The 10,620-nt window shown below is 41.7% G+C and overlaps 1 pseudogene; it reads left to right on the top strand.

Moving 5' to 3' along the window:
* The first annotated feature begins 725 nt into the window (after positions 1–725).
* Positions 726–1,386, top strand: LOC101603440 (annotated as a pseudogene).
* Positions 1,387–10,620: the final 9,234 nt, after the last annotated feature.

Raw genomic sequence — 10,620 nt, 5'->3', positions numbered from 1 at the left:
TCTACTCATCTGACACTGTGCTGTGGCCTTCATTGCATTTGAAAATGACCATTTGACTAAGACATAAATGTAGAAGCATAGGAACAGAGTGATAGGTCTCCCCAACTTGTGCTGTGGGAAAAGGTAAACCTAAGCCTGATGCCCTTTCTCCTTTCTGCAGGCCAGGAGGTAAGTGTGAAGACAAGAATGTGAGCTGTCATTGCTGTCGATCCTTCCGAAGAACAACACTCATTTCTAGACAGTTTATGAGAAACTTCTGCCTTACTTAAGCTACTCTCTGGCCCTTAAGAAATGTATTCATGAATGTGCACAATATCTAAGTGGGGTACAGAGTACTTACCAAGTACATATGCCCAAATGCCTGGTGTTAAAAACAGGTTAGGACTGTGCTTGAAACACATCTTAGGAAACACTGCAAACATTTTTCAACATTCCCAGAAAATCAAACTAGTACTCAGGCCTCTTGCCCCAAAGTCACTATCTCACTAGGGTTTACAGGGCATACAGTGCCCTTCCCACCCACTTGCAGAGAAACATCTGTTTTCCCCACACTTATTTCAAAACAGGCCACACAGCCTTACACACTGCTTGTCTAACCCTGGGAATCTGGGCCTCAGGAGCTCATTAAGAAAGAGAAGCCGGGGCCTTGCTGGGCATGGTAACGGCTCGGCCAGCGGCGGGGCTGGGCTGGGCTGCGGGGAGACCCGTGTGGCCCCCGCGTCACTATGATGATCCGCGGCTTCCAGAGCAGCCACCAGGACTTCTCATTCGGGCCCTGGAAGCTGACGGCGTCCAAGACCCACATGATAAAGTCAGCGGATGTGGAGAAGTTAGCTGATGAGTTGCACATGCCATCTTTCCCTGAAATGATGTTTGGAGACAACGTTCTAAGGATCCAGCATGGCTCTGGCTTTGGGATTGAGTTCAGTGCTGTAGATGCGCTAAAATGTGTAAACAACTACCAAGGAATGCTTAAAGTAGCTTGTGCTGAAGAGTGTCAGGAAAGCAGGGCGAAGGTGAACACTCCAAGGAAGTTATTAAACCGTATGATTGGACCTATACAACAGACTATAAAGGAACTTTGCTTGGAGAATCTCTTAAGTTAAAGGTTGTACCTACAACAGATCATATAGATACAGAACAATTAAAAGCCAGAGAACAAATTAAATTTTTTGAAGAAGTTCTCCTGCTTGAAGATGAACTGCATGATCATGGAGTTTCAAGCTTGAGTGTGAAAATTCATGTTCCACCTTCCCTTTTCACGGAATCCAATGAAATATCACAGTATTTACCAATCAAGGAAGCAGTCTGTGAAAAGCTAATATTTCCAGAGAGACTGGATTCCAAACCTGGAGATTCACAAGAAAGTAAAGCTGTGGAATAGAATGTGATACAACGTGTTCTCACCCGGGACTCTCTCTGTAGGGGATGTTTTATTATGAGACTTAATTCCTTGCTTGCATACAGATTTTCTTTCACCTTAAAGAAAAGAAAAAATAAAGGATCGTTGCAGGCAGGGTCCACTCAACTGCTATTTGTACTGTGTATCTTCAAATTTATATTCCAGGTTTATAGGCTCTGGAGGTAAATTTGGATTCTTAATTGTCACTCAATATGTCCTCAGCAGTAGTGATGTGTGTGTCTCCTGAGCAGTGGGTGTAATCTGCATTGTTATGAAACACTGTCTTTTCCTCTGAAGAGATGGATTTGTGAATTAAGTCCCAATGCTTTGGGACTTTCATAGGATTCCCGGCTGTGCATGTGAATGTGCTGGTTCTGTGCTCTAGGCTTCCTGGTATTTACTCACACTTCTAAAGAGTTGTGACTTGTATCAGTATTGTGTGTATGTATACACACACTTGTATTTTTTTAAAATTACTGATTTAAATGTCTTAGTCCCTGAGTAGTCTTAGATTACTTATTTTGATAATTCATTGTTAAAAATTGTGGAGTTAAGGGCTGGAGAAATGGCTTAGTGGTTAAGCACTTGCCTGTGAAGCCTAAGGACCCTGGTTCAAGGCTCGATTCTCCAGGACCCACGTTAGCCAGATGCACAAAGGGGTGCATGCATCTGGAGTTTGTTTGCAGTGGCTGGAAGCCCTGGCGTGCCCATTCTCTCTCTCTCTATCTATCTACCTCTTTCTCTGTTACTCTCAAATAAATAAATAAAAATGAACAAAAAAAATTTTTTTGAGAAACTGTGGAGTTAAAATAATTGACTTTTTTAAATTAAAAAAGTGAAAGTGGGTAGAATGAGTATATTTCTGAAGGTTTCATTGGTTTATTTCTGTGAGGAATACAAAGACTATGCTTTGGCCATTACTAAATATGACATACACCATTTTATATTTATTTGTTCTAAATGTCTTTTGTAAGAATAAATAAATAATACAGAATTACAACAAAAAGAAAGAAAGGAAGAAGGAAAGAAAGAAAGAAAGAAAGAAAGAAAGAAGGAAAAAAAGAAAGAGATGCCAACTGCAGTTGCCTCCTCAGCTCTACAAGAGCCCAGTAACAAAAGTTACAGTGAAAATGAAGAGCTGGTGTCCTGATGAGAAAAAAAAAAAAAAAGATGTATCTGAAGTGGAAAAAGACTGCCAAGCATGACCAGGAACCAGATCCATGTAGTAGAAAAAGGGAAGTTTCAAAAACAAGCCGAGAGCTCAATTGATCAAAATAGAGGAGGGAAAAAAGCCCACAACTGGCATTATGTTTAGTGGTAGATGTTATCATTCTTAACAATACAAGCTCATCCTCTAAGACAGAGAACAAAGGGAAGTGGCGCTCACTCAACACTCCTTTTTCGAATATATGTTTTATTTTTATTTAGTTAGTTATTTGAGACAGAGAATGGGCACACAAATGAACTCTACGCATGTGCCACCATGTGAATCTGGCTTACGTGGGTCCTGGAGAATCAAACATAGATCCTTTGGCTTTACAGGCAAGCGCCTTAACGGCTAAGCCATCTCTCCAGCCCTCAAAACTCCTCTTTAAAATAACTCTGGAAGGCCCAACCAAGTAATGAAATAAAGTAATATAAGAAGTATTCAGGGGCTGGAGAGATGGCTTAGTGGTTAAGCGCTTGCCTGTGAAGCCTAAGGACCCCGGTTCGAGGCTTCATTCCCCAGGACCCACGTTAGCCAGATGCACAAGGGGGCACACACGTCTGGAGTTCATTTGCAGTGGCCGGAGGCCCTGGTGCGCCCATTCTCTCTCTCTCTCTATCTGCCTCTTTCTCTCTCTCTCTGTCACTTTCAAATAAATAAATAAAAATAAAAATAAACAAAGAAAGAAGTATTCAGATTGTAACTACTATAGTTGCACCCACAAATTATATGTTATGTATATAATGCACAGATATATACAAACCACAAAGTACAAGACCAGTATAAAAAATTATGTTATTTCTATTCACTAACAATAAAAAAAATCTAAAACTATATTTAAGAACAAATAGGTTTTCTTTTGTTTTTGTTGTTATTTTTTTTTTATTTGTTTACTTGAGAAAGGAAAAGAGGCAGAGAGAGAGAGAGAGAATGGGCACACCAGGGCTTCCAGCCACTGCAAACAAACTGCAGATGCATGTGTCACCCATGGGTCCTGGGGAATTGAACTGAGGTCCTTTGGCTTTGCAGGAAGATGCCATAACTGTTAAGCCATCTCTCCAGCCCTGATTTTGTTTGTTTGTTTGTTTTAGATGAGGTCTCATATCACCCAGGCTAGTTTTAAATTCAATATGTAACTAAGATTGACCTTGAATTGATGGTGATTTTTTTTGCCATGCCAGGGATTGAACTCAGGTCTTCATGCATGCTAGGCAAAGACTCTATAGTCTGAGCTACATCCTCAGCCCTCCACTTCCAATAATCTCAAAAAGAATATTTACAAGTAAGTTTAACAAAATACATTCAAGATTTTGACCATGAAAACTACAAAGACATTTTCCCTTGGTAGACTTCTGTAATCCCAGAATATTGGCACTGACTGAGATAAGAGAAGTTACCAGAAGCTCAAAAAAAAGTCCAGGAAAGAACAGTCAAATAAGAATTCAGGGTGAGAGAAACCCTGCCTCAAATGAGGTAGAAAGACAAGGACCGGTCCAGAAGCTGTCTTGTGACCGCCACATATGTGCCACGGCATGCACATGCCTGCATTCATACATGCAAATGTGCACACACCCAGACATACACAAATACATACTTATCAAAACTCTAAATTTATAGTCCTGGAGCATACGGCTCAGTGGGTAAAAGCACTATACAAGTGTGACAACTCTACACAGTTGTGGAAAAAAATGTAGCATATCTATACAATGGACTATTATTCAGGTATAAAAAAGAACACAATAAAAATATTAAGTAAAAAAATTAAAATTAAAAAATAAAAAACATCATTTTTATGGAAAAAAAATAAAATTTAAAAACTAAAAACATCCTCTTTTTGATATAAATAAATAAATAACATCCTTTCCTGGAAAATAAAATAAAATAAAATAAAAACATCCTTTTCTGAAAATAAAATAAAAAACATCCTTTTCTGGAAAAAATAAATAAAAATAAAAATGGTAATAATAATAATTTTAAAAAATCCTTTTCTGAAAATAAAATTAAAAAAACATCCTTTTCCAAAAATAAAATAAAAAGCATCCTTTTATGAAAAAAATAAATAATAATAATAATAATAATAAACATCATTTTCTGGAAAAAAAATTAAGTAAAAAAAAATAAATAAAAGGCCAGACACAGGGGCTAGAGAGATGGCTCAGCAGTAAAGGACACTTGCTTGCAATGCCTGCTGGCCTGAATTTGATTTTCCAGTGCCCACATAAAGTCAGATACACAAACTTTTGGTGCATGCAGCTGGAGTTCATTTGTAGTGTCAGGAGGCCCTAGAATGTCCATTCATTCTGTGGGCGTGTGTGCATGTGCAGGTGTGTATCTGTCTGTTTCAGTGTAATGATATGAATCATATCTCAGTTAAAAAGTATTTGTATTGAATGCAAAAGCTTTTCTAGAAACTTAAAGAAAAGAAATGGATGAAAGATGTGCTTTGTTTTTCAATGTATTGAAAAACTCAAATCGAATTAGCTTTTGAATAATTAAAGTTTGTTTCCATAGTCATGAAAGTATCTTGGCGTTGTAGGAGCATACTAGAGCGTACCCACAGGCATGGATAGCATAGGTCAGTCACAGCATGGCCTCTTGATGTGCCCAAGAAACATGGTAACAGGAGATGTGTGAAAGCCACTGCTGGAATTGACGCAGCAGCTGTTCTATAGTAAACTTGTTAGTGTTATTTTTTTTTAATTTATTTATTTGAGAGCGACAGACACAGAGAGAAAGACAGATAGAGGGAGAGAGAGAGAATGGGCGCCCCAGGGCTTCCAGCCTCTGCAGACGAACTCCAGATGCGTGCGCCCCCTTGTGCATCTGGCTAACATGGGTCCTGGGGAACTGAGCCTCGAACCGGGGTCCTTAGGCTTCACAGGCAAGCGCTTAACCGCTAAGCCATCTCTCCAGCCCAAACTTGTTAGTTTTAAATAGCAATGAAAACAATATAGTAAATACACAAACCAATAACAGTTGTTTTCTATTGGTGCAGGATTTGGGGGTTTAATTTATGAACCCCAAGTTAGAGTTCTATCCTACCTTTAACAAAGAATTGGTAAAGAAGGACTCAACAAGGGTAAATTATGAATTATTAAATTTATATGGAGAGAAATCACAAATGGTGGGACTTATTTAAGGGAGAATGGGAGCCAGAAGAGTTATAAATATGTGGGATGCAAGACACATGCTCTCGTGTGGAAACACTGCATAGTTTATAAGATTCACTTAAAAGAAATTGCTTTTTAAAAAAAAAAAACTGGAGTAGGGCCACAAGCACAAGAAGAGTTAAACTGAGGCTTTCAAGGAAGAGACTTAGAAGGAACACACATGGCATCTGTTAAAAGCTAAAAGGGTAAATGGTGAGATCAAGGGAAAATAAGGGAAAAATATCAAAGCAGAGACCAAGAAATCCAGAGGAGAAATGAGTAATGAAGAAAGCCACACTCATGGCTGCCCAGAGTTTAAAGAAGTTACATAGGAAAAAAAATAAAAATTAAAAATTAAAAAAATTTAAAAAAAAAGAAATTACATAGGTAGGGCTGGAGAGATGGCTTAGCAGTTAAGCACTTGCTTGTGAAGTCTAAGGACCCCAGTTCGAGGCTCAATTCCCTGGGACCCATGTTAGTCAGATGCACAAGGGGGAGCAGGCTTCTGGAGTTCGTTTGCAAGGGCTGGAGGCCCTGGCGCACCCATTCTCTCTCTATATATATATCTGCCTCTTTCTCTCTCTATCTGTCGCTCTCAAATAAAAACAAATAAAAATTAAGAAATTACATAGGTAGCAGAACTAGAGTTAGTGAGAGCACCCATATGGTAGATCAGGTGTGTAAGGGAAACACACAAGTGGCAGTTTAGAGACGAGAGGACATGCATGTAATCAAAATGAAAATTTACCCCAAACTACAAAGCAGAGGTAAGCGGAGTTCTCCCAGACCAAGAAACAGGGCTCTGCTCTGCCCGCCACCACTCTGCCAGGCTGGATGAGGGAAAACTAGACTCATGTGTCCCTGTAGCTGAGCAAAGAGGGGCAGGCAGAGCCAGAAAAACAGAGCAGAGCTGAGGGGAGACGGGCAGAGCTAGCGACAGGAAGAAGACAGCAGCCTTATAGGCAAGGGGAAGACCTGACTGGTTTGTAGGTTTGGAGGGTCGATTCCAGAGCCAACCCACCTGAGCCAGCCCACTTAGGCCACCTGTCTAGTAGTGCGCTAGACTGTGGACAGCGGGAGACACTGTAGATCAGCTTCCATCAGACACTTGCTCCATTTCTGCCAGGAGATCTGTTCTAGAGTCAGTCCAAGATGGTGAGCTTAGATGGCAGAGAGTGTGTCTCTCTTCCTGGCTTTTTTCTACTCTGCCTGGGTGAATTTTCCCGCTAATGGACTTTCTTGGCATGCTTGCCTGGACATGCCTAGACATGTCCAGGACCTGTTCAGTTCAAAATCAATGCCCTCATCTCTGTTTGAGATAACCAACCAGAACACTGGGGCAGGAAGCTTCCCCTGGCCAATAAATGTTCAGCTTTTATGAGGGTGATGGATTCCAGTTTCAAGATCCCCTCCTCCCATGAGAAGCCTGTGTCTCCCTATTGCTTTCACTTCAAATAAACATTGTTCTGTCTTACCTTTAAACTTTTTCCTGCCTCTTAATTCTTTAAACGGAGGAGAAAGCTAACCCTACACCTAATGTTAACTGACATCTTTTTAGTGGTTCAACTGGGATTTGCCTACTTCTTTTTGAAGACTCTTGTAAAGGGCAATACCAACAATGTTGAAGGAAACAGGAAAAGTGACCATTGATCATCAAGCACCATCTTTGTTTTCTGGATGGTGAGGGGAGGGGAGGTGGCTGAGGGGAGGGGAGGCTTTTAACTACGGGAGAAACTGAGTTTTAATAAGATCAAAATGTATTTGTCAGTTACTAGTTATTTCTTTTATAATACTACATTTAGGACTGGAGAGATGGCTTCATTGAACATCTTTAAGCCAGGTATTATAACTGTTATCATGAGCAGATCAGTATCAGTGAGCTGAATTTGAATCCTGACATCATGAAACATAATGACATAAAACATTTACCACCTTATTAAGAAAGAGTGGCCAGGCGTGGTGGTGTACGCCTTTAATCCCAGCACTCAGGAGGCAGAGGTAGGAGGATCGCCGTGAGTTCGAGGCCACCCTGAGACTACATAGTGAATTCCAGGTCAGCCTGAGCGAGAGTGAGTCCCTACCTCGAGAAACCAAAAAAAAAAAAAAGAAAGAAAGAAAGAAAGAAAGAAAGAGTTAAACCTGATTCATACCTCTTCCCCGCTTGCCCCCACCCCAGTCTCACAGCAGTGTGGAGGTCAGCACATGTGTTCCCATGGTAGCAAAGAGTGCTGGGGTGACATAGCATTTTTCTGGCAGTTTTGATAAGCCAGACTTTCTTCTTTTTATATCTTCTCTACTTTGGGGTAAAATCTAGGCTCTGGAGGTAGGCAGGTGAGAAACCTCTGGGTTCCTGCATTTTGCCTGGTAGATCTTAGTCTGTGCAAAACCCATGACTGATCTCTTTTGGAGCAGAGCTGTCACATATTTAACTTCTAAAACTCCCGGTTTTGCTCAGAGCAGCAGAAAGACCAGGATTCTGCCGGGGGATACAGCCGGGGGGAATCTGTGCAAGGGAGATCGAGTATGCCCACAGGTCTCTGCAGAACTGAGAAGGGCTAGGTTAGACAGCTTTGAATCAGGCAGTCTGGAGGCCCTTGAAGGAGGAAACTTATGTCACACTCTGGCCCTGCCTATCTCAGCTCACCCAGCCTGCTTCAGTAGCAGGGCTCCATGTCTGCCCATCTCACCCAATCAAAATGAAAGGTTGCAGGACATGGTGGAACACTCCCTTAATTTCAGCACTCACACTGGGGAGGCTGAAGTAGGAGGATTCCCATGAGTTCAAGGCCACCCTGAGACTACATAGTGAACTCCAGGTCAGCCTGGGCTAGTGTGAAACCTTACCTCAAAGAAAAAGAAAGAAAGAAAGAAAGAAAGAAAGAAAGAAAGAAAGAAAGAAAGAAAGAGAGAGAGAGAGAGAGAGAGAGAGAGAGAGGGAGGGAGGGAGGGAGGGAGGGAGGGAGGGAGGGAGGGAGGGAGGGAGGGAAGGAAGGAAGGAAGGAAGGAAGGAAGGAAGGAAGGAAGGAAGGAAGGAAGGAAGGAAGGAAGGAAGGAAAGAGAAAGAAAGAAAGAAAGAAAAAAAAAAGAAAGAAAGAAAGGAGGACAAGAAGGAAGGAAGGAAGAAAGAAATCAAATATCTCTCTCTGGATGGAACCCTTCTCTGAGCCTAAGTAGATTGACTCACATTCCTGATGCAGGTATGCTAATCTCCTCTATTCCAATCCCTCAGAGTCTCAAAAAGAAGGTAATACTCTTTTTCACTCATACTTGGCCTGAATACCTCCCTGGAAGATGGGGAAACCTGGCCCCCTGAGGGGACTATTATAATATAAATATTAAAATAATAATATTATAACTGCTAGACAAGTTTTGCAAGAGGTAAGGGAAATGGACTGAAGTTTCCTATGTCCAACTCTTCCTTTGAGGCTGTCCAGAGATGGCCTAGAGCTACAGCAGGTTAGACCCCTCAGAAACTGGCAGCAGTTGGTTCTATACCCCAGTAGCCTTCAAAGATACTGAGATAGAACCTTCTCCCCCATCAAAAAAAAAATCAGCAGAACCCCCTGCTGGGTCCCTTACAGCTCAGAAACTCTCAGCCCCTGCAGCCAAGGCACCTAGGACAACTCCTAAGATCTATCTCCCTGTGGTTCCACTGACTAAGAAACTCTGTCCACTCTACCCTGGGGTGCCGCCATCTGCTAAGAAGCTTAGGTATTCCCAATTTATCTGGTGCCTGGGCAGCAGTGGAGACCCAACTTTGCACATGCCTTATTCTCCCTCTCTCTCTCCCTCTCTCCCTCTCTCTCTCTCTCTCTCTCTCTCTCTCTCTCTCTCTCTCTCTCTCTCTGCTTAAAGAAATTAAACAAAACTTAGAGAGTTACACAGAAGACCCTGATTGCTATGTGGAGACCTTTTAGAAGCTCAATAGCCTTTATGACGTGACATGGAAAGATGTGACACTAACATTAGAACAGACTCATAAAAAGACAGGGAATAAATATGGGGAATGTGCTTTGCTCTTCCTTCCTAGAATCAGGCTTAGCCCCTTGTAGGAACCTGCACAAACAGTTTCCAGAATGACCATAAATGGTACATTAAAGACTGTGCTAGTTTGAATTTATGTCCCCCAATAGACTCAGGATGTCTTATTAAAGCTTGTAACTTGGATTTCCAGCTGGAGGAGGTGTCACTGTGGTCAGATCCTGGAGTCTGGCCCTAAGGTGTTACTGGGGGTAGATCTGAATTACAGTCTAATGACACAGCCTGATATATGAACAGTGAGCTCCACTGGGGTCCCTGAGGTTTTGCTCTTGCTTGTGGTGCAGGCTATGTGGTTCTCTCTCTCCCTCTCTCTCTCTCTCTCCCCCCTTGGGTCTATGAAAGGGAGCCAGCTTCTCCCACCATCAATGGAACTTCCCTGGATCTGTCAACCTGAAATGAATCCCATTCTTCCTGTAAACTAGGTCCGGTTTGGAGGTTCATCCCAGCGACATGAAGCTGACTACAACAAAGACCAATGAAATGAATGGGAGAAACAACATTTCACATTTTATACTATTCAGGAACTACAGAGAGCCAAATGAAACTCCTGTTGCTTTTCTCCAATGGTTCTGTGCTACTCTAACAAAACATACTAATACAGACCCAGGGTCAGAGGAAGAGATATTCTAAAAGATAAATTCCTGACTCAGTCGGCCTCATATACATAGGAAGCTCTAGAAGCTGGCAGTCAAACCAGGTAAGCCATTGGTTGATTTAGTTCAGGCTGCTACTGCTGCTTACTATAATCAGACTCAAGAGAAAGAGAAAGGAAGAGAGAGGGAGAGGAAGGAGAGACAGGGAGAGGGATATTTGGGACCTAG

Source organism: Jaculus jaculus, chromosome 3 (genome assembly GCF_020740685.1).
Source record: "Jaculus jaculus isolate mJacJac1 chromosome 3, mJacJac1.mat.Y.cur, whole genome shotgun sequence".
Classification (NCBI taxonomy): Eukaryota; Metazoa; Chordata; class Mammalia; order Rodentia; family Dipodidae; genus Jaculus; species Jaculus jaculus.
The sequence above is the reverse complement of the archived record's forward strand: the minus strand, read 5'-3'. Positions and strand labels throughout refer to the sequence as shown.